The sequence below is a fragment of the Choloepus didactylus genome, chromosome X (genome assembly GCF_015220235.1).
Source record: "Choloepus didactylus isolate mChoDid1 chromosome X, mChoDid1.pri, whole genome shotgun sequence".
NCBI classification, from domain to species: domain Eukaryota; kingdom Metazoa; phylum Chordata; class Mammalia; order Pilosa; family Megalonychidae; genus Choloepus; species Choloepus didactylus.
The window spans coordinates 43904891-43929823 of record NC_051334.1 but is presented as its reverse complement, the minus strand read 5'-3'; the positions used below and the strand labels follow the sequence as shown (position 1 = coordinate 43929823).

Here is a 24933-nt window from a genome sequence, read left to right as displayed (position 1 = left end):
GGATGGAGCAACATTTTACTTACATAGGGAAGAAACAGCAAAGTCAGTTTCACTAGTGGATGCTGTACCCCATAGCAATGAAGTCTCAATCTGTGGCAGATGTAAAGAGATGTTCTATACCCAGCACCCCTTTCTTGTGTGCATCCATAGTGGAGGAATGCTGCTTCTTCCCTACCAGGACAGATATACCACCGAGGAGGTAAGTAGGATGCCATAAAAACATGCCTTGTCTCCAGTGAATATTTAGATATGCTCAAGGACAAGAGGGGAAGGAATGTATCCTTTGTCCCTTATCTTAGGGGATGTGTTTTATCTTGCTAGGTAGACGCATCTGGTCCTGAACACAGGATGCATTTGTGGGTTCCAAGGAAAGGTGGCAGGCTGCTTTAGGACTATCTTCTACTACAGGGATGAAGACCACAAAACTGAAGTGCCATATCAGGGGATGCATGCTATTAACATTACCTATTACTAATGATGTTATCGTTGATCACCTGGCCAAAGTAGTGTTTGCCAGGTTTTTCCACCATGAAATTACTATTTTTCCATTGCTATACACATATTCATAAGAAGCAAGTCACTAAATCCAGCCCACACTCAAAGCAAAGGGGATTAAACTCTAACTCCTAGAGGAGGGAATATCTAAATACATTCTATAAGGAAGATTTGTCACCTCTGCCCCATATATTTATTTATTCAATACTTGGGATATAATTCAGTATTTATTTTGTTGCTCAAATTGTTCCAGGTTTGGCCACAAAAACTCTTTTGCTTTGTCTCTGTTTCTCTTTAACATGCTCCTATCCTTTTGTGTTTTTTTGGGTCACTTCCTTCATTTCTGACACTACAAAATGATTCAGGCTCATCTTTTATTTTTTCTATCAAAGCCCTAGAACCAGCCATTTGTCCAAGGAGCCCTGGTTCCTTTTATTAGATAATGGTATTTAGAAATCAAAATCTGGGCAGTAAGTGTGCTTGTTGCTATTGGGGTGTCACTGCTTCTAGACACCCTCAGTGGAAAAAGCTAGGAAATATATGCATATACTAACCTATCAATATGTACACATATAATTATTTCTGCATCCATCCATCTGTATATATATCAAGGTAAGCACAAGTTCATACTGATGTTTGTAACTCTATTCCATCACCACAAGTTTCATTCTAGCTTTCCCTCTAGCTTATTTGTAATTTCTCTGACAGTGAGACACATGACTCCATTATCTATCATTTATTTATTTACATGTACAATCATAACATATACTTAAATTTTTCAGACTTCTTAAAGTCTGCGAGAAACATACCCCTGTGAAAAACAAATTTATCAACCAGAGTACAGTGTTTATGAATAGTACTTTTCGTCTTTATTCTTACATTTTCCAGTCAAAACACCATTTTCCAAACTCACTCTGGTCAGCTTCTTTTCCTCCATACCCTTCACTGGGTTATGTAATAAATTTATTATACAGTTAGATTCATTTGTCACAGTCTGCATTCCATCTGGAGGTTCCTCGACATCTTGATTTATAGTATTTAAAAAAAATTGTATACTTTAAGATTTGTCCTTTGTGACATACATTCATTAGGGTTTTGACAAATTCAGGCATGTATCCCACCACCATAGTACCATACAGAATAGTTTCATCACATTAAAATTCCCTTTGCATCTCCTTTGTATTCAACCACCCCTCCTTCCCCAAATAGGCAAACATGATCTGTTTTCCATTTCTATATTTTTGCCTTTTCCAGAATGTCATATAACTGTAATCATATAATATGTATCTTTTTGGATCTGGCTTCTCTCACTTAGCAAAATGTATTTATGAGTCATCCATGTTGTGTGACTCAATAACTCATTCCTTTTAATCACTAAATAGTATTCCGTTGTATAGATGTAACATGTTTTCTTTATCCATTCACCTGTTGAAGGACATTTTAGCTGCTTGCAGATTTTGGAGATTATTAATAAAGGTGCTGAAACATTTGCATTCAGGGTTTTTTGTGAATGTAAGCCTTAGATTCACTTGGTGAAATACCTAGGAGTGCAATTGCTGAGTTATATGGTAAGTCTATATTTAACTTTATAAGAAACCACCAAAATGTCTTCCAAAATGTCTGTACCATTTTGCATTCCCACCAGCAATGAATGAGTTTCTCTTGCTCCACATTCTCCCCAGCATTTGGAATTGTCAGTTTCATGGATATTGGCCATTCTAATAAGTGTGTAATGATATCTCATTATTTTGATTTGCATTTTCCTATTTGTGATTCATAAATCTTTGATGAAGTATCTGTTCAGATCTTTTCCCCATCTTTATTTAGATGGGTTGTTTGTTTTATTATTTTTAGTTTTAAGAATTCTTTATATATTCTGGATACAAGTGCTTTATGAGACATATAAATTGCAATTATTTTCTCCCACTCGGTGGCTTGGCTTATTTTATTCTCTTAGCAGTGTCTTTCAAAGAACAAAATTTTAAATTTTGTTAAAATCTAATTTATCATTTTTTTTTCTTTCTTGGCTGGTGCTTTACGTGTTGTATCTAAAAATTCATTGCAAAATCCAAGGCTCCACAGATTTTCTCCTATGAATTTTACATTTTACATTTAGTTCTGTGGTCTCTTTTAAGTTATATTTTTTATAATGTGAGAAGTATGTGTTGAGATTCTTACTTTGCATATGGCCATCCAATTGTTCCAGCAACATCTGTTGAAAAGACTATCATTTTTCCTTTGAATTGCCTTTGCATATTTGTCAAAAATTTGTTGACATATATTTATGTGGGTCTATTTCTGGGCTCACTTTCTTTTCTGTTGATATCAATGTCTATCCTTTTGCCAATACCACACTTTCATGATTAAAGTAGCTTTATAGTAAGTATTGAAATCAGGTAATGTGTGTCCTCTGACTTTGTGCTTTTTCAGAATATTTTTGGCTATTCGAGTTCTTTTGCCTTTTCATATAAATGCTAGAATAAGCTTTTTTGGTATCTAAAAAAAGCTTTCTTCATTTTGATTGTGATTGTGTTGAATCTTTAGATCAAATTGGGGAGAGCTGATATATTAACAATATTGGGTCTTCCAACCCATGAATGGCCTATCTCTCCATTTATTTACATCTTTGTTTTCATTTCCTAGGCTGCTCAAGCAAATACCATGCAATGGGTCAGGTTAAACAATGGGAATTTATTTGCTTATGGTTTTGAGGCTAAAACAAAGTCCAAATCAAGACATCATCAAGGCAATGCTTTCTTCCTGAAAACTGATGTGCTGGGGCTGGCTGCCGCTGATCCTTGGTCTTTAGCTTGTCATGTGGCAGATTTCATGGTGGCCTCCCTTGGCATCTCCATTATCTTCTGGGTTTTGTTGATTTCAGCTCCTTACTTCCTGTGGCTTTCTCTCTGTCTGAATTTCACTCCACTTATAAAGGACTCCAGTAATAAGATTCAGACCCATCCTAATTGAGTTGGACCACACCTTAACTGAGGTAACCTCATCAAAAGGTTCTATTTACAATGGGTTCACACCCACAGGAATGTATTAAGTTTAAGAACATGTTTTTTTCTGGGATACATACAACTCCAAACTACCAAAAATCTTTCATCTTTTTAAAAATAATTTTTCAGCATATAGATCCTGTATATGTTTTGTCAAATATCTACCTGTATCAGTGTTCAATCAGAAAGCAGAACCAATAAGATGATAGATAGAGATAGACAGAAAGATAGATAGATAGATAGATAGATAGATAGGCAGATAGATCCTGACTAAGGAAGTCCAAAATCCATAGGGAAGATAGTAGTTTGAAGGGAAGATCATGAGCAGGATGTAACTCCTTTGTCCATAAGTAGAATTTCTCCACCTCCCCTCTCTCTTTCTCTCTCTTTCATGCCTTAGACTTGCTTTTAAGTCCTTCCAACTGATTAAGTCAGGCCCACCCAGATTATCCACAATCTCCCTTAATTAAAATCAACAAATATATATGCCAAATCTTTTCAAAACATTCAGATTGAGGGGATAACTGGGAAATGTAGCCCAGCCAAATTGACACATCAAAATGCCATCAAAATACCTGTCATTTTTTAATGTTATCATAAATAGTATTGGGATTTTAATTCCAATTGTTCATTTCTATAATATAAGGGTACAATTGAATTTTGTATATGGACCTTGTATCCTGCAACCTTGTAAGTTAATTTATTAGTTATAGGAGAGTTAATTTTGTAGATTTTTTAGGATTTTTCTACATAGACAATTATGCCATATGCAAGGTTTTTTATTTTTTTTCCAATCTGCATGCATTTTATTTCCTTTTTTCTTGTCTTTTTGCATTGCCTAAGACTTCTAGTACCCTGTTGAATAGTAGTGGTGAGAGAGAACATGCATTTTTGTTTCTGATCTTGAAAGGATTGCATTTAGTCTCTCACTATAAAGTATGATGTTAAGTATAGATTGTTTTGTAGATACCATTTACGAGATTAAGGAAGTCCTCTTGTTTTCCTAGTTAGCTGAGAGTACTGTTATGCATTGACGTTATAATTTTTTAAAGTTTATTTTGAAATACAGAAGAGTTACAATAATATAGGACAGTTACAAAAATAATACAAACCCCATAAAGAGAACTCCAGTATATCCTGATCCTCAGATACCTGAATCCACCAATGTTAATATTTTGCCACAATTGCCATATCAATCAATCTATATCTATCTAATCATCTATCCATTTTATGAATACTTGAATGTAGACTGTATACATCATGCTCCTTGAAAGCTTAATACTGCAATGGACATTTTCTAAGAATGAAGATACACATTTATGTGCCCATCTTAAGTGAATTTATCAAGTTCAAGAAATTTAACAATTATATAAAGTTACAGTATGCATTACAATCCTTTAATATGCCCCAATAATGTCCGTCTGGGCCTTTTCTCCTCCCTTGTTAGATTCCATCCAGGATCATGTACTGCATTTAATTGTCATTGTCTCTTTAGTTTCTGTCTCTCTTTGTTTTTACTTTAATTGTGGGGACATGTAAACAATATAAACTTTCCCATCTCAACCATTCCCAAGCATACCATTCAGTGGGACTACTCACATTCACAATGCTGTGGTATCCTCACTACTTTCCATTACTGAACCTACCCATCTTCCAAACAGAAACCATGCACCCATTATGCATTAAATCCCCATTCCTTCTGCCCTGCCCCCATGGCAACCTGGACTCCACTTTCTGTCTCTATGAGCGTGCATATTCTATGATATTTTCGTTGTAGTTACTATGGGGCATAAATTTAATATCTTAATTCTATTACAATTTCATTTGCTTTGATATCAACTTAACATCAACAGTATACACAAACTATGTTCCTATAGCCCTCTGTACCCACACCTTTATGTAGTTCATGTCAATAATTACATATATATATGAGTTCAAAACTACTGATTTACCATTGCACTTTATGCATTGCCTTTTAGATTTGTAGAAAGTTAAAAAGTGCAGTTACAAACCAAAAATACAATAGTACTGGTATTTATACTTACCCAGGTCATTATGCTTACCAGAGATCTTTTATTCTTCATATTGCTTCAATATATTTTTCCATTGTCCTTTCCTTTCAACCTGCAGAGCTCTCTTTAGTATCTCTTCTATGGGAGTCTAGTTGTGACAAACTATTTCAGCTTTTAAAAATTGGGAATGTCTTAATCTCTCCTTCATTTGTGAAACATAGTTTTGCCAGATATAGAATTTTTGGTTGGCATTTTTTTTTTTTGCTTTCAGCACCTTAAATATGTCATCCCATTCCTTTTATGCTTTCATAGTGTTCTATGAGAAATTGGCATTTAATTTTATTGAGGTTTCCTTGTATATGACACATTGTTTCTCTCTTGTGGCTTTCAGAATTCTCTCTTTATCTTTGGCATTTGGCAGTTTGATCATAATGTGTTGTGGTGTGCTTCTATTTGGGTTTATCTTGTTTGGAGTTTGTTGAGAAACTTGGATGTGTATATTCATGTCTTTCTTTAAATTTGGGAAGTTTTCAGTTATTATTTCTTTGAATGTTCTCTCTGTCCCTTTCTCTCCTCCTTCTGGGACTCCCACAATGTGTATATTCGTATGCTTGATGGTTTCCCATAGGTTCCCCTGGCCTGTTAACTTTTTCTTCATTCTTACCTCTTTTTGCTTTTCACTGGGTGATTTCAATAGTCTTTTCTTCAAAATCTTTGAATCTTTCTTCTGCTAGCTCCAATCTGCTGTTGAATACCTCTAGGGAACTTTTAATTTCTGTTACTGTGGTTTTCAACTCTGCTTGGTTCCTTTTGATAATTTCCATCTCTATTGGTATTCTCTTTGTTTTCATCTATCATTTTCCTGATTTCTTTTAGTTCTTTGTCCATGTTTTCCATTAACTCTTCGAGCATATTTAGGGCCATTTTTTAAAAGTCTTTGTCTGGCATGTCCCAGGTCTGACCCTCCTCATTGTGGGTTTCTAATGCTTTAATCTTCTCCTCTGTCTGGGCCATCACTTCTTGTTTCTGTGTATGTTTTGTAGTCTTTGGTTGAAACCTGGACATTTTGATATTTTAATGTGTTACCCTGTAATTTAGACTCTGAAGTGTCTGTTCCTTAGTGGGTAGTATTATGACAGAGCATTCCTTGAATGCCAGAAGCTAACAAATAAAAAGATGGAAAATAAGAAAATATCTTTCCCAGTTTTTGCAGATTGATCTGTGAAAGTGCTCTCCTTTAGGGCTTATCTATACAATAAACTTAGAGAATACTCAAGACCAAAGCATAAGGTCTGTCCTTATTCTTTCTGTGCATGTGTCTTTGTCCTGGGCATGCATGTTTAACCATAGTAATTCCTCCATTTACATGGATGCAAATGTCCCTTCTTCCCTAGGAAATAGTTTCCTCTTGGTGTGGGCACTGGACTCTGTGTCCTATAGCCAACAATCTCCTGCCTTACGTAGCCATGTCTTGGCTGGTTTCCCATAGCATTCTGGTAGGACAGCTCTATGAGTGACCTTCTGCATGAAGGGCAATTATTGGGACAGCGTGCCTGTTCGAGTGTCCTGGTTCAGTCTTCTAGGCTGCCACCAGAAACTGGGCTAGAAATACATGCTCCCTATATGTTCATAAGGATTATTCTGCTTCTTCCAGAAGTGGGAACAGGGACTGGCACTGGGAGCATAGGCTAGTTCTGTACTAAGTCAGTAAAGTGATGGGGGAGGGGCCATCCATGGAACCATAAGATCCTAACACTTTAAAAATGACTTTTTCTTGATTTGGTGCTCACCTTTATTCTGCAATCTTTTAGCTGTTTTCTGCAGCTTTGAGAAAAATGTTTCTGCCAGTTCTTGCTGATTGTTCAAAGGCTCTGTGGAGGGCAGAGCCCTGAAGCTTCTCACTCTGCCATCTTAATGGGATAGGGCTTTGATGTTGTATTTTATCAAATGTTTTTTCCACATCTATTAATATAATCATATGCTTTTTCTTGTTTAGTCTGTTAATATTGTGAATTACATTCATTGATTTTCAAATGTTGAACTTCTCTTACATTCCCTGGATGAACCCCCGCTTTGTTGTGATCTATCATCCTTTTGATATATTTCTGGGTTTGATTTGTTAATACTATGTGAGGTATTTTTGCATCAAAGTTCATGAGACATATCAATTTCTAGTTTTACTTCTTGTAATGCCTTTGTCTGGTTTGAGAATTAGAGTAACACTAGCCTAATTTTAGATGTAAACTTAAAAGTGCCTGAAAAAGTTCATGTTTTAAAAAAAATTATTTTAGCAGGCATGTGAAAAAAAATCATCTATGATTTAACTTGGACTATCTTTCCAACCCCAGCTATAGCAGATACTGCCAGTGTCATCTTGAATCCCTTTGTGTCCCTTTTACCATTTCTTTGTTGTGTTTTTGCCTCTAACAACCTGCACATTCAATTCTGTTTCAGATAAATGCCAGCAGTCCAGTTGAGCTACTTGTCCTGCAGAAATTGAAAAACAGAAGTACTTGGGAGTTTACACCCCACTGAGAGATCCTTAGGCAATGGACTTATTTGTGTAGAAGTATGAAAATCCAGTTCTTTGCCTTTGAGTTGGACAATTGTGAAGAATGACTTATATTCCAGAATTCCCCTGCAGGACAAGGCTGAAGCTACCTTGTGTGGGACTTTGCCTGAAATCAGACCTTCAATTGCCTTATTCACTTTATCTGTCCTGATTCCCACTCTGTGTTACTGGTTTCTATTGGAAAAATTTGCTTAATAAAGTACTTGTACACACATCATCATCATAGGATTTGCTTCTGGGGAACCCAACTTAGGAAGCCCATCAATCCTATCTTCCACTTTCCTCCCACACTCTCTGTTGCACAGCTATCCCAAACTTCCCTCCATTTCCTCATCATTTCATGTTCTCTCATGCTAGAGTAATTTTGCACATTGTTATGATGTGTCTCAACTTTGAATTCTCTCTCTTCTCCAATCTGTGTGGTGATAACAAAATTCAAGGCCATTTCAAACATCAATTCTTTTGAGAAACCTTCCTAGACATTCCTGATAGCAATTTAGCCCCTTCTCTGAGTTTGTACAGCATGATATTTTTTGTTTGTTTGTTCACACATTTACATATTGGTCTCTTTTGTTATATTGGAAAGTTCTTCTCAAATGCAGGAGTAAATTTCCTAGTACTATATTAGCATGTAACAAGTGCCTAATAAATATTTGTGGAATAAATAAGTACATTAATTTATTAAACTTAATATTATTATGATAGAAAAGATTCCATTCACATATGGCTCTAGAAAGTCATTGTCATGTCAATTCATTTTATTTTCAAACCATTTGTTGAACATGCAACCTATACGTAACCATTTTACAGATGAGGAAACTGAGGCCCAGAGAGGTGACATGATTCACTCATTATTCCTCAGAAAGTAAGTGGTTAGATATCAATTTAAAAACAGTTCTTCTGGCTCAGCATGAGATATCTTCCAAAGTTTAACTTGTAAATAATCTTAACACAATATATAGCATGTAATTAACAATGCACACAAAAATGCTGGCAAAGCAAATGCTAACTGAAGTTTTATCTATCTATAAGAAAACATGGACTTCTCCTTCAGTGATTTCCAAAAAATAAAAAGCTAAATTAGACTTATCTAAACTTTTTATATCAAATATTTTAAGACACTTTGAATTTTGAATCTATGACCAGGAAGGACCAAGAAACACAAAAATCACATTCTACCTGACTCAGAAGCTTTTTCAAATGTTTAACTTTCAGATATATTCTCTTAAATCCTACAAAAACTATTCAGATTGCTTCATTCAAAAGGTGTTTATTAAGTACTCATGTATAAAAGCACTCCACTAGGTACTTGGCTTACACACAAAGTCTGAAATTTGTTAATGTATTTTTAAGCAGCATTTAGTTATTTCTGAGTTTGTTTACTATCCCATATCTATAGGAATCTGTCCAAATATCTGTTACAATTAAAGCATTTACAATGTGAAATCACTTCATATGTTCATATGAGCATCTTTCTTACATAAAAAGGTTTTAAACAGCTGTGTTATGATAGAGCTAAAAATTTGATTTCTGAAGGATTTCAGAATTGCAGATAAAGTGTTGGTGGAATGCTTACTTTAAATTCTTGTCCTAATGTATACATTCTATTTCAATAGATCAGATGTTCTAGATACTGTATTGAACTATCTTTTTTTAAATTTTATTTTATTTTGAAATAAATTCAAAGTTACAGGAACAGTTGCAAAAACAATACAAATCCCATGCACAGAACTCCAGTATTCCCTGACCCCCCTCCCCTGATACCCCAATCCACCAACTTTAACATGCTGTCACACCGGTATTTCTTTCCCTCCCTCCCTATCTATCATCCATCATCTATTGCTCTGTCTTCTAAACGTATGAGAGCTAGCTGCACCCATCCTTGAACAAACACTATAATTCACATATACAATTCCCATGAACAAGAGCATTCTTTTATGCAATCCAATTAAATGCAGCTAAGAAGTACTAGAGATTCAACATTGACACAAAGCATACATTCTATATTTCCTTTTTTTTCTCCCTATGTCTCAACTGTGTCCCTTTGGGCTTCCTATCCTCCATCCTCAGAACCCATCCAGGGTCATCCTTGGCATTCAATTGTCATCTATTTAGACTGTCCTTTTTTTTTTTCTTCTCAATTGTGGAAACATATATACAGCCTAAATCTTCCCATTCTACCCCCTCCCTAGCCTTCCATTAGTGGGATTAATCACATTTAGAATGTTGTAATGCTCTTTCCCACCATCCATTACTAGAAATTTTGCTTCACCTCAAACAGCAACCCTACACTCATTTCTTAACTCCCCATTGCCCCTTCCCCCATTTCTCTGATAATTTCTTTGTGTTTACTGTGGGGCTTAAAATTAAACTCTTAAATCCATAACAATCTTGTTTTTCTTTGATACCAACTTATCTTCAATAGGGCACATAAGCTATGCTCCTATACTCCTCCATTCCCCCACCTTTATATAGTTCTTGTCAAAACTTACATATTTTACATTGAGTTCAAAAACCACTGATTTGTCATTAGAGTTTGTGTATTTTATATCATGTAGGAAGTAAATAGTGGAGTTACAATTCACAAATTATTCACTTCTATTTGTATTCCATTGTGGTCAGAGAATGTGCTTTGAGTATATCCAATTTTTTTTTTTAATTTATTGAGGCTTGTTTTATGTCCCAGCATATTAGTCCATTCTGGAGAAAGATCCATGATCACTAGAGAAAAATGAGTGTCTTGGTAATTTGGGATGTAAAGTTCTATATACGTCTGTTAAAATTATCTATATCTCTTTCTCCTTTCTTTGTTTCTCTGTCAGTAGGGGTCCCTTTAGTATCTGAAGTAGGGCAGGTCTTTTATTAGCAAAATCTCTCAGCATTTGTTTGTGAAAAATTTAAGCTCTCCCTCAAATTTGAAGGAGAGTTTTGCTGGATAAAGTAATCTTGGTTGGAAATTTTTCTCTCTCAGTATTTTAAATATGTCATGCCACTGCCTTCTTGCCTCCATGGTGACCGCTGAGTAGTCACAACTTAGTCTTATGTTGTTCCCTTTGTATGTGGTGAATTGCTTTTCTCTTGCCACTTTCAAAACTTGCTCCTTCTCTTCAGTATTTGAGAGTCTGATCAGAATATGTCTCGGAGTGGGTTTATTTGGATTTATTCTATTTGGAGTTCGCTGGGCATTTATGCTTTGTGTATGTATATCATGTATTGTGTAGAAGGTTTGGGAAGTTTTCCCCAGCAATTTCTTTGAATAGTCTTTCTAAACTTCTACCCTTCTCTTCCCCTTCTGGGACACCAATGAGTCTTAAGTTTGGATGTTTTATTTTATCTATCGTATCCCTGAGATCCATTTCAATTTTTTCAATTTTTTTCTCCATTCTTTCTTTTGTTCTTTCATTTTCTGTTCTGTGGACTTCTAGGACACTGAGTCATTGATCAACTTCCTCTAATCTTGTATTATGAGTATCCAGAGTCTTTTTAATTTGGCCAACAGTTTCTTTTATTTCCATAAGATCTTCTATTTTTTTATTTACTCTTGCAATGTCTTCTTTTTGCTCTTCTAGGGTCTTCTTTATGTCCCTTATATCCTGTTCCATGGTCTTCTTCATGTCCTTTATATCCTTTGCCATGTTTTCGTTCCTTGATTGTAGTTCTTTGATTAATTGTGCCAAGTACTGTGTCTCTTCTGATATTTTGATTTGGGTCTTTGGGATTGTGTTCTCCATATCACCTGGTTTTATCATATGCATTAAGATTTTCTGTTGTTTTTGGCCTCTTGGCATTTGCTTTGCTTGCTAAGTTTCTTTCAAGTTGTAAAAAAAAAATACCAATCTAATTTTTCAGAAATACAAATTGGTGGCATACACTTTCTCTAACTAACCAGCAGATGGCATCTGCGAGTCATCTATACCCCTCAAGTTAGTTCTCAACTTTGTTCTTGTGGTGTGTGGGGAAATGATTCTTGTGGGGTTCAGTTGGTGAACTCAATTTGGGTGTGTTGCTGGAGCCGTCTGCCCTGAATGTGGGGCGTGTGTCCCAGTGGCTAGGGAGGCAGGGCAGCTTTAATATTCAAACCTCCCAGGTGTTCCTGGAGATTCAAGGCTGTTACAAGAGTCTAAGCTTTCATTTCAGTTCTGCCCCCGATCGTCTCTGACGCTGACCCACAAACCACTTGCATTGACGTAGCATCCTTGCGTTTTCTGAGTGGGCCCCCCTGCTCAGCTGTGATCTTCCAGGACCTCTGCTGAGGGAAGGCTATGCTATGTCACAAGTGCACGCCGTCCCTCAAGGGAAGCCCTGGGCTGACGGGCCGTGCAGTGGTGCTCTCAGCCTGATGCAAAGATGGCAGAACAGGGCATCTCCACCCCTCCCCTCTCCTCACACAGTTTCTCCTTCCCAGCTCAGGGACAACTGGTGCTGCTCTGGGCTGTGGGCACGGCCCCGGGCAGGAGTGTCACCAGCCTGCCGGGGAGCGGCTGCAAGCAGCGGGGTTTCTTTCTCCTTCCTACTCTCCCCTCCACTCCCCTGGCCTTGAGGGAATCTGCAGCGGGCTATCCTCCATGCCAGACATCGAGAGGCCAGCTCAGACTGCTTCTGCCGTGCTTCCACTGCGTGGTTTTCACCGTCGCAAATGCAGCCGCTCCTAGGTTTTTCCCTTTTTTTTTTTTTTAAGAACCAGTCCATCTCCAAATGCCAACCCCTGGCTTCCCCACACTGCAGTGTGGCTGCAGGTCTTTCAGCTGGCTTACTCACTCGTTTCAGAATGCAGACTCCCATTTTCACCAAGTGTACGGCCCGTGTGGTTCTAGCAGACCTTGTCCAGCTTGTGCATTGCTGAAACCGGTATTGTGAGTCACCTTCTGGTTTTTATCTAGTATTTTTCATGGAGGTGTTATTTTGCCCTGTCTCACCTAGCCACCATCTTAGGTTCTCCCCTGAACTATCTTAGTATTTATCTTTATAAAATAGAGAAAGATGCTACCATCTTTTTTAGCAACAGGAAAAATAAAATATCACTTCTTCCTGGGAACAACATGTCTTAATTATAGGATAAGATGATCTGATTAAAACTTCTGAAACCCAATGCAGGATTGATATTCAAATTATGAGAGACCATCAAAGATACTTAGTCTCCTTAATGATGGCATTGCAGCAAGAATTATTGTGCCTTTGCAAAGTAGTTTATTTGTAGACAACTTTACAAACAAGGAAATTGAGGATATGTATGATAAAGGGTGGGGCAAGTAGGAGGTAGAATGTAGGTGATTCTTATTTCCTCAATGAAGGAAACTGTACCTTAGAAATATACTTCAATGTCTGTCAAAATGGGGGATGAGGCCAACCCTTGTGTAGGAAGGATAGATGGTGTGGGTCAGAAATTTCTACTGGAGCTGTTTAACTGTGTATGTTGGGTAGGGGGAAGTGAAACACCTTCCCCAATGGGTGCACATGGGAAGTCCTCATCAGTAATTTGCTGCCCTTTTAAGATATTATGGGCTGAATTGTGTCCCAGAAAGACACATATGTTGGAGTCCTAACCCCGGTTACCTGTGAATGTGACATTATTTTGAACTATGGTCTTTGCAAATGCAATTAAGATGAGGTTATGCTGGAGTAAGGTGGGCCTTAATCCAATATGACTGGGGCCTTATAATTAAAGGAGAAGGAAGAAAGAGAAAGACATAGAAAGAAGATGGACATGTGAAGACAGAGGCAGAGATTGAAGTTATGTTGCCATAAGCCACAGGACACTGGGGTCACCAAAAGCTGGAAGAAGCAAGGAAGATTTTTCCCTAGAGCCTACAGGAAGTCTCTGCACACCTTGATTTTGGATATCTAGCTTCCAGAACTCTTAAAGCATAAGTATCTTTTGTCTTAAGCCACCTAGTTTGTGGTAAGTAATTTCAGCAACCCTAAGAAACTGACTCAGAAAGCTAAAAAATGCATCCAATGTTTTACTTACAAACATTTAGTTTACTCTGATTCACTGGGACTATGATGGTAGGTGTGGTAGATTGAATTACATTCCACAATGTAGACATTGTGTACCTCAAAAAGGTAAAGACTGATATCTTGCATATATAAAGAAATCCTTAGAAAACTAGATATAGAGTTACCATTCGATCCAGCAATTGCACTTCTTGGTATATACCCAGAAGATTGGAAAGCAGTGACACGAACAGATATCTGCATGCCAATGCTCATAGCAGCATTATTCACAATTGCCAAGAGATGGAAACAACCCAAATGTCCTTCAACAGATGAGTGGATAAATAAAATGTGGTATATACACACGATGGAATACTACACAGCAGTAAGAAGGAACGATCTCGTGAAACATATGACAACATGGATGAACCTTGAAGACATAATGCTGAGCAAAATAAGCCAGGCACAAAAAGAGAAATCTTATATGCTACCACTAATGTGAACTTTGAAAAATGTAAAACAAATGGTTTATAATGTAAAATGTAGGGGAACTAGCAATAGAGAGCAATTAAGGAAGGGGGAACAATAATCCAAGAAGAACAGATAAGCTATTTGATGTTCTGGGGATGCCCAGGAATGACTATGGTCTGTTAATTTCTGATGGATATAGTAGGAACAAGTTCACAGAAATTTTGCTATATTAGGTAACTTTCTTGGGGTAAAGTAGGAACATGTTGGAAGTAAAGCAGTTATCTTAGGTTAGTTGTCTTTTTCTTACTCCCTTGTTATGGTCTCTTTGAAATGTTCTTTTATTGTATGTTTTTTTTTTTCATACAGTTGATTAAAAAAAAAAAAACAAGGAAAAAAATATGTAGAGCCCCCTTGAGGAGCCTGTGGAGAATGCAGGGGTATTGGCCTACCCCACCTCGATGGTTGCTAACATGACCACAGACATAGGGGACTGGTGGTTTGATGGGTTGAGCCCTCTACCATAGGTTTTACCCTTGGGAAGACGGTTGCTGCAAAGGAGAGGCTAGGCCTCCCTATGGTTGTGCCTAAGAGCCTCCTCCCGAATGCCTCTTTGTTGCTCAGATGTGGCCCTCTCTCTCTGGCTAAGCCAACTTGAAAGGTGAAATCACTGCCCTCCCCCCTACGTGGGATCAGACACCCAGGGGAGTGAATCTCCCTGGCAACATGGAATATGACTCCCGGGGAGGAATGTAGACCTGGCATCGTGGGACAGAGAACATCTTCTTGAGCAAAAGGGGGATGTGAAAGGAAATGAAATAAGCTTCAGTGGCTGAGAGATTCCAAAAGGAGCCAAGAGGTCACTCTGGTGGGCACTCTTACGCACAATTTAGACAACCCTTTTTAGGTTCTAAAGAATTGGGGTAGCTGGTAGTGGATACCTGAAACTATCAAACTACAACCCAGAACCCATGAATCTCGAAGACAATTGTATAAAAATGTAGCTTATGAGGGGTGACAATGGGATTGGGAAAGCCATAAGGACCACACTCCCCTTTGTCTAGTTTATGGATGGATGAGTAGAAAAATAGGGGAAGGAAACAAACAAACAAACAGACAAAGGTACCCAGTGTTCTTTTTTACTTCAATTGCTCTTTTTCACTTTAATTATTATTCTTGTTATTTTTGTGTGTGTGCTAATGAAGGTGTCAGGGATTGATTTAGGTGATAAATGTACAACTATGTAACGGTACTGTGAACAATCGAATGTACGATTTGTTTTGTATGACTGCGTGGTATGTGAATATATCTCAATAAAATGAAGATAAAAAAATGCATCCAATGTTTTACTTACAAACATTTAGTTTACTCTGATTCACTGGGACTATGATGGTAGGTGTGGTAGATTGAATTACGTTCTACAATGTAGACACATTCTTGTCTGTGTGAACTCATTGTAAGTAGGATTTCTTGAGAGTGTTATTTTAAATTAAGGTGTGGCCCAACTGAATGAGATTGTGTTTTTATCCAGATTACTGGAGGCATTATAATGAGTAAGATACCAGAAGCAGGAGTAAGAGAAAGTCACAGGGAACAGCCAGAAGTCAAAAGCCAAAGGAACCCAGAAGAGAATGGAGAGGACATTGCCATGTGACACAAGACAGGGATACAAGCCAAGGAACCCCAAGGATCCATGGCAGTCAGCACCAGAATGTTACAGATTTTGGGGAGAAAGCTTAGCCTTGCTGATGCCTTGATTTTGGACTTCTCCTAGCCTCAAAACTGTAAGCTAATAAATTCTCATTGTTTAAGCCAACCCATTGTGTAGTATTTGTTGTAGAAGCCTAGAAAACTAACATAGTAGGTCTGGAAAGCATAATGCAAATAGTTTTCTGTTTTTCATATTGTAGTGGTGTGGAAAGCTGGTATCTAGTATTTCACACACACACACACAAACAGGCATTTCTTTTGTAGGTATCCCTTATGGCAAACTTACACTATCCTAAATTGCTAAGGCCCCTTTCCAAGGTAAATGTCCCTTATTCTCAGGTCCTAAAAAATAAACAGACAGTGTCTCAGAAGAGATAAGAAACAAAAAATCATTTATGCACTAGACCCTCTCTTTGTTGGGTGATAGTATGTAACCTCAATTCCATGGCACCTTCCTCCTCTATTCCTATTCCTTTACCTGCTGGATCCATAGAAGAATACCAGGCATCAGCCAAGCCAAGCATTTCCCTACTACTTGAGTTTTAGCCAGTGGTTGACTTACCCATCCTTTCCATGTGTAACATATGATTAGAAGAATGACCTAGAGCCCATCCAAACTGGACAATGTGCTGCTATAGATGCATAGCTCCAGGTCTCAGGGTGTTACAGTCCTTTCTCTGGAACCCCAATAATGTCTGAGGAAGACATGGATGAATCATACAAACATTTATTTAGGGAAGTTTACATACAGGAGACATGGACCCCAACTAGTTCTCGGCTATTCAAGTGGGGATATGCAGCAGTATGTACAGGAAGAAAACAAAGTAGGCACAATGCCAAAGACATAATTAATCACAGGACTTGGGAGGTATTTGGTGAAATGTGCATAGCCTTTTCTTAACATTCTTTCCTGTGATCTTTGCACAGAAACCCTTATCTTTGTGGTCACAAGACTGGGTTTCTACATCTAATTCACATGGCTGTCTTTGCTCCATACTTGTGTCTTCCTGTATCAGCCCTGTGTACTGGTCATGCTCTATGCAGCCAATACTCCCTGTTCATAGAAGATCAATGAGGGGTTAGGCATTCCTTCATTCCCATGCTAACAAAGGAGAAAAGAAGTCATAACGAGCAAGGGAGGCAAGGTTTGCAAAAATGAAATTATTTACCCTACAGACAATGAAGTGGGCATGGCTCTATAAGGGATAAGAGAGAGGCTGTTTTGAAGGAGAGCCTCTAATCTCATAGACACTATAAAACTAAATACCAAGAAGCTGTTGGCAATGCCTGATCAGGACATGCAGATATCTCATTCCCTTTTCTGGCTATATTTTGAAGGTCATATTTATGACTGTGGTCAATTGTGTAACACTAACAGAAATAGTAGCCTTGTGAAGATGAGTATATTGACTGAGTGGAACCTATTTTGCTTACTTGAACCTTATGTGGTGTCTTAGTTCCCTCGTAACCTCTTTGAAAATCTATTATAGCTTCTAGTGTTTTAGTGAGAGTGGGTGGAATTGTGAGATTGCCTTCTAGCCAACCCATAAAAGGGAAAAGATTCTACATGGTATAGACTGAAGAGATTTTAGAAAGATGAGCTAGTTTATTGGAACATAGGCAGGAGCTGAGGGTAAGTCTATGACTTTCATTAGTGACCACTTACATGATCTCACTGAATGTCATAATCTGCTTTGGGTAGGTAGGGTTTATTGTCTCTATTACATGGATAAGGGAAACTGAGGTTCAAGCATATTAAATTACTTGCCCAAGGTTTTGCAGCTCTGTCAGTTCAGATGGAAACAAGGGCAGGGGTCATTGCTTCAGGAGCCAATAATGGCTTCCCTGGACCTTCTGTTTCTGCCCTGGTTGCTAAATCATGGCCAGTGTTACCCAGGATGCCTGGTCAAAATGGCTACATGAGACAGGGTGCCTGCAAGCAAGCACAGGGATAAAACTGGCAGGAACCCTGATTTGACATCTTTAGGCACACACTTTGTTGACTCTTGTTCCAGGAGAAAGCCACAGAAACAGCTGACTAAAAGTTCTGAGAGTCACAAGATGTTAGTCTGAATTATGATCCAGGAATATGACTGATGTAGTAACTTGGATCCCTAGATGGTTTCAAAGATAAAAGTTAAAAATGTATCTGACCCAAACACAACAATATACATAGAGAAAAGTCTGGTTTGAATGACTAGAAAATGGAGTGGACTCTGAATGAATATAGCAGTATTTGAGACAACTTCATCCTGTGTAGGTATCAGATTTTTTAATCAAAGTTTCTTTGACTGAACATCCAATAAATAGTGGGTATCTGTCATCCTTTTCCCTTATGCCTACTGTCTACATATGTACAGTTTCTGCACTGCACAAAGGTAGCCCCTGATGGGGTAAATGGAAGCTAAATTCGAGCCCCTACTCTGCTCACCGAGCCATGTGTTCTGTCTGCAGGAGAAAAGAGATGGCTTTTTCTACTGTATTTCCCCAGAGGGGCACCTTTTTCCAGTTTGCACAAAGGCATGATTTCCATTTTCTTTTGATAATAACACCACCTTACATTTTCTTTGGAAACTGCTCCTCTCCCCTTGGATACAGGACTAGTAAGTTTTTCAGTTCTGTTGGCTCAACTCCCACCACCCTAAGGGTATACTCATGGGCCAAGCTGGGTCAATTGGGCTCTCCTAGGATCTGCAACTTAAGGACATTGATTAAGGATGGTCCAGAGCTGGCATTATGAAATTGCAGATGGGCATGTGTTCTTGTCATTGAGATCCTCAGAACTCCTTGGCACTTGTGCTACCTGAAGCCTGGTACATCATCTATTCTTTTAGCCATTTTAAGCAAAAAAGAGATGTTTTTATAAGAAAACTGTGGCTCAAAGAAAGATTCCTTTCCTGTTGCTGAATCAGTACAAAGGAGATCAGAATCAGGGCTCTTTGAATTCTTATTTACCAGAGCCAATATATTTATGACCATTTGTTTAACAAATACTGAATTGTTTCCTTTTTAATTCTCAGTAGTTATTTTATCACCTTTTAAAGTTCATAACTCAGTTTGCCTTTAAAAATTAATGTGCACCTTTAAAGAAGTGTTTTTTTTTAAATTTTCTTAAATGTGTCATTAAATGTGTAATACATTTTATAATCAACAGTCTCTCACTGAGGGATATTATATGTGTGACCTAATCAGAGAGTTCCAGTAGTGGTACCCTTTATACCTGAATTTGAAGGTCTTCCTTGGGCAGAGTCTTATATTTTCCACTCCTTGCCCCATCAAGACAACAGTACCAATGGAGATCAAATCTGATTTGATTAAGATAAAATTGCAGCAAGAATTTATGTCTATTGGTACTTCTATATTTTAGCAGTTTTCCTGTCTTCAATGAGAATCTGTTTGCATTGCTCTGTCCATCATTCTGTTATACCATCAATATAGTTTAATTGGCTCAGACTTTTTTGTCCTCAATCTATAAAGATAAATTTCTAGGGGGTTTAGGTGCCCTGCTTTCTGCAGGTTCGTGAGTAATATTCCACTGGGTCTACATAGTGGTTTGGTCTCAAATGCTTGACTTATAGGTCCCAAATCAGCTATCCTCAATTCTCAATCAGAATTTGCAAAAGGTGCCTCAGGCAGATTTCTAACTCTGTGTTAGGTGCCATATTTATAGGTTTGCTCTCTAGAAAGTTTTACCCTCATTTGGAAAAATTTCTAAAATCAAGATGGTTGTTCTAGTTTGCTAATGCTGCCTTTTTGTGAAATACCAGAAGTGGATTGGCTTTTATAAAGGGGGTTTATTTGGTTACCAAGTTAAAGTCTTAAAGCCATAAAGTGTCCAAAGTAATGCATCAACAATAGGGTACCTTCACTGGAGGATGGCCAATGGCATCCGGAAAACCTCTGTTAGCTGGGAAGGCATGTGGCTGGTGTCTGCTCCAGAGTTCTGGTTTCAAAATGTCTTTCTCCCAGGACATTCATCTCTAGGCTGCAGTTCCTCAAAAATGTCACTCTTAGTTGCTCTTGGGACATTTTTCCTCTCTTAGCTTCTCTGGAGCAAAAGTCTGCTTTCAACGGCTGTCTTCAAACTGTCTCTCATCTGCAGCTACTCTCTCAGCTTCTGTGCATTCTTCAAAGTGTCCCTCTTGGCTGTAGCAAGCTTGTTCCTTCTGTCTGAGCTTATATAGTTCTCCAGTAATTTAATTCAGACCCACCCTGAATGGGTGGGGCAACACCTCCATGGGAATTATCCAACCAAAGGTCTTGTCCACAGTTGATTGAATCACATCTTCATGGAAACACCCAAAGGATTCCAAAATCTAACCAACACTAATATGTCTGCCCACACAAGATTGCATCAAAGATAATGGCATTTTGCGGGATATAATATCTCTAACTGGCACAATGGTTCATGGATAATGTCTAAAAATCATCAACTATATTCATAATAAACTCCATTCTTTTATTTGAAAATTAGTTTGTTTTACCTTGCACTTTAAAAATAGAGTTGTTTCTATTCAAGAATGAGTATTTTTATTCATATTAGGTGCACCATATAACCACTGGATTAAAGGTGAGGAGAGAAAGAAAGTTAAAAATAGGGGAAGGGGTAGGGATAGAGCCCACATTTACTTGGTAATTTAGTGACTCTGGGACTCCTATAAAGACTGAGATAATGTTTGCTCTGTCTACCTTCAGTGTCATTGGGAGCATTAGGATACTGTATGGGAAGATGCTTTGGATATATAAGTACTCTACAAATGCAAGTTATTATTACAGCTGGATGCACAGGCTGAAATAAATTACATCTCAGAATAAGAACAATTTCAAGCAGGCAGACAGCACAAATTAGGCATTCTCACTGCCATCACTGTTCCTGACAGCAAACAGAATATAGAAGCAGGAACTAGCATGAAGATATTGAATCAAATCAATTATTAATTTGAAGCTATGTATGAAATGTTTGATTTCGAATTACCGATGGGCAGATTTCAAGGATGTCAAAGCAGAAAGCCACCTGGCTCACCAGGTGGTAAAGGTGAATGGTTTCAGAAGAAAGACACATACCAAAGAGTTAAGAACTCAGAAAGACCCAAAGGAAATCAGGCAGAGGTGCTAAACCACCTTATAATGTATATTTAACTATCCAGCAGTCATTGTGCTACAGGTTGGCATTACAAAAATGAATGAGATAAAATCTTTGTCTGGGAAGGACATGTTCACAATTTAGTGGCTTAGCATCACACAAGTAAATACCAATTTCTAACATATGCACTTTCTTTTATAACACCATGTTTGTAAAACTGTGCTGTAATAATAACAGCTTATAAGAAAAAATGGACTTGGAAGACACCATGTAAAACCTATGGAAAATTTTAACCACAGCACTAAAATAAACAGGTATGTGAGTCTAATAAATTACCAACACAAAGAAATCTGCACTGATATTTGCACTCAGCATCATGGTCAGACAATCTTTTGCAGCCTAAAACATGGGTTTCTCTTTACTCCTTTGAGATAAGTCTTAGCTGTTTCATCAAAATTAAATATCTCATCCAGGATGTAGCTTTCTTCACCATTTTCTTTCAACATAAAGGGAAATGTCTGCATCTGCCTTTGCAAATATTCCAGGTAGCTTCATATAGTGGGCATTCCTGAAACCACTAAAATTACTTACACTAAAGGAATTCAGTTCTGTAGGATTTTCAGCTTTTTTCTTAAGACCTTTATATATTTCCAGGCCTTTCCCTTTAGTGTGAAAGAGCTTGTCCCTAATTGCTTCAAAACATTGACACGTCAGGAAAAAACAGATATAACCCATGACTTTCACAAGAGGCAGTTTAATGTGTGGTGGATCTTAAAACATATGATTTGGAGGGTCTCCTTTAGTCAAGAAGAATATCTCAAGTTATATACAAAATTAAGTACAAAATGATTTATTAGGAAAAATGTACTAACCTAAGAAACTTTACAAATGAGTGGAGTCTGTAAAACTAAAGGCAAAAGGAGCTGTCCATATACACTATACTCTAGTTGATAAAAGTATTTTACATGAGGCTACAAATAATAATCCTGAAACCACTATACATGTATATAGGAATTGAACAATTAATTAAATGAATGGGAGATGATAGGAGTAAGGTTTTCCACTGATGGAATGGGAGGTTACAGATCAGCAAGACTAGAATGATTCATGTGGTAATTAACTAGAGTTGAGCACATAAGTATGAATTCATATGTACCTTAATATGGATACAGATGGTTAAATATAGAAATATTTGTAGATATGTGTATTTACACAGGTGAGTATATATAAATATACCTCTTTGCTCTGTCAGCTGAGAGGGTCTAGCAGCAGCAACACCTCAGTAGCAGACCTAGTACCCAGATCATGATTTATTTTACCATTATCCAGTAAAAGAAACTAAGGCCCCTTGGAAAAATGGCTGATTCTATGAACAATGAAGGAAATATAAAAGATTAGGCTGAAATATCTTCAGTACCATAAAATAAGGAAGTCCTTTAAAAACCACACATACACACATACATACAATAATGGGGTATGTCAAAGGGATGCAGGGGCAACTGAAAGAATTCCCAAGAGCCAAAGCAGGAACAATTTGAGAAACAAAATAAACAGTGTTGGATTATAACCCAGAGAATAAAATAACTGCACATGTGTCCACACTATATAAATAAATGATTGAATACATGAATATACAGTGATAAAGAGGAAAAATCATCTGTGCACTAGAATTCCAAATAATTTATGTAGATACTCCACCATCATGAAGGTAGAGCGTAACTCTCCACTCCTTAAGTATGGATTGCACATAGTGACTTCTTTCCAAATATTACAGTAAGGAAAGGGGAAAAAATGTGGAGAAATATGACAAACATGACCTCAGCTAGGTAATAAAGGTCAACATCAACAGTGATAAATCATGCTGATAGTATGTACCCTTAATATGATTTAATGAGAATGGCACTTTACTTCTGTATTCTTCCTCCCCCAAACCCATAACATAGCTCCAGTAGACCAAGACGGCAATGTGAGATACTCCAGGGTGCCATTCCTCCACAGAATCTTTGAACAACTAGCAAAAATTGTCAGGGATAACTTCTTCTACTCCATAAAACAATTAAGTGGTTGCAGTAACTAGGCAAGTGCCAAATCAAGAAAACACAGCTTTAAAAATGGTAGGCAAACGCCAGATGTCTTTCTGGAGAGTTGTCATGGTTTCCTGCTTCAACAGTGCTTGAATGGTACCTGACACTTGTCCCCATGGGCCTGTCACTCTGAGTAGCCCTCAACCACCACTCCAGCACCATGCAGTCACTGCTTCCTCTCTTCAACCTCTGGCCATGATGACCACAAACCCATTGCAGGTGTACCAAAATGATAGCCAGGACTCAGAGGCTGCCATCAAAAGCCAGATCAACCTGTAGCTCTATGCCTCTTATGTCTACCTGTTAATGTCTTACTACTTTGACCATGATGATGTGGCTTTGAGGAACTTTGCCAAGTATTTTCTTCACCAATCTCATAAGGAGATGGAATATGCTGAGAAACTTATGAAACTGCAAAACCATCAAACTGGCTGAATCTTCCTTCAGGATATCAAGAAACCATAATGAGATAACTGGGAGAGTGTGGTGAATGCAATGGAGTGTGCATTACGCTTGGAAGAAAGGTGAATCAGTCACTACTGGAACTGCACAAACTGACCACTGACAAAAATGACTCATACTTGTGTAACTTCATTGAGACACATTACCTGAATGAGAAGATAAAGACCGTCAAAGAATTGGGTGACCACGTAGCCAACTTGCACAAGAAAGGGGCCCCAGATTCTGGGTTGGCAGAGTATCTCTTTGACACTGTTTCACAGAGTATCTCCGAAGCAGTGATGATGGAGAGCTAAGCCTTATGCCAGATTCCCCAGAGCCATGAGATGACTTCTGTGGTCACTATGGGAGTACATGGACAATGGGTTTACCTTTACCTTTTCTATAAGTTGTATCAACATCCACCAAGTTCTATTATTTGTATTATTCCTTCAATTAAGTAATTTGGTACCCCCCCCAAACAAAATGGTAAGCAAAGCTCATGGCACCCTTACTAGCCCTACCCCACCCCCCCAATTGAAGTGTGAATTAAGCCTGTGATATCATTGTAGACCACTGGCCTTGTTCCAGAGGGAGCCAAGTGACCACTATGCACATTTTGGGGTGCCTGCATGTCAATGCCAATCCATTGGGTGGTAGTCTGAAAGACTGAGCCAGGCCACTTGTCTCTGGCTCACTCTCCCAGAACATGTCCTGCAGGGAGAAGCAGCTTGCACACAGCTAAAGCAGTATAAGAGACAATTAAACCTAAGCAGCCTGGGGCATTAAGTCACAGAATAGAATACACTGGAGGATGAAAAAGTCTAAGATATAGGAGAAAAAGGGGCACTCAAATTCCTGTAAATGAGGAAATTCATAGCCATGAGCAAGCACAAGCAGGAACACAAGGCAAGAAGCAATTTCAGAAAAGATGGAGAAGGACCTGCACTTCACAGTTACTCCAGGTTGATCTCCTTGATAGAATAGCTAAATTCTGAAGGAGAAAGTGAGCCAAAGCAGAACTAATTTGAAAAGGATATGAAAGGTGCTTTTTGCTTTGGCTTTTTTGTTTTGGTTAGCTTCTGGCATTCAAGGAAATCTCTGTTATAGAACTACAACCTTGAGGAACTGTTCT

General features: G+C 38.0%; 1 pseudogene; it reads left to right on the top strand.

Annotated features, from left to right (window-relative positions):
* The first annotated feature begins 23558 nt into the window (after positions 1-23558).
* On the top strand, positions 23559-24115 carry LOC119522099 (annotated as a pseudogene).
* The last annotated feature ends 818 nt before the right edge of the window (positions 24116-24933 follow it).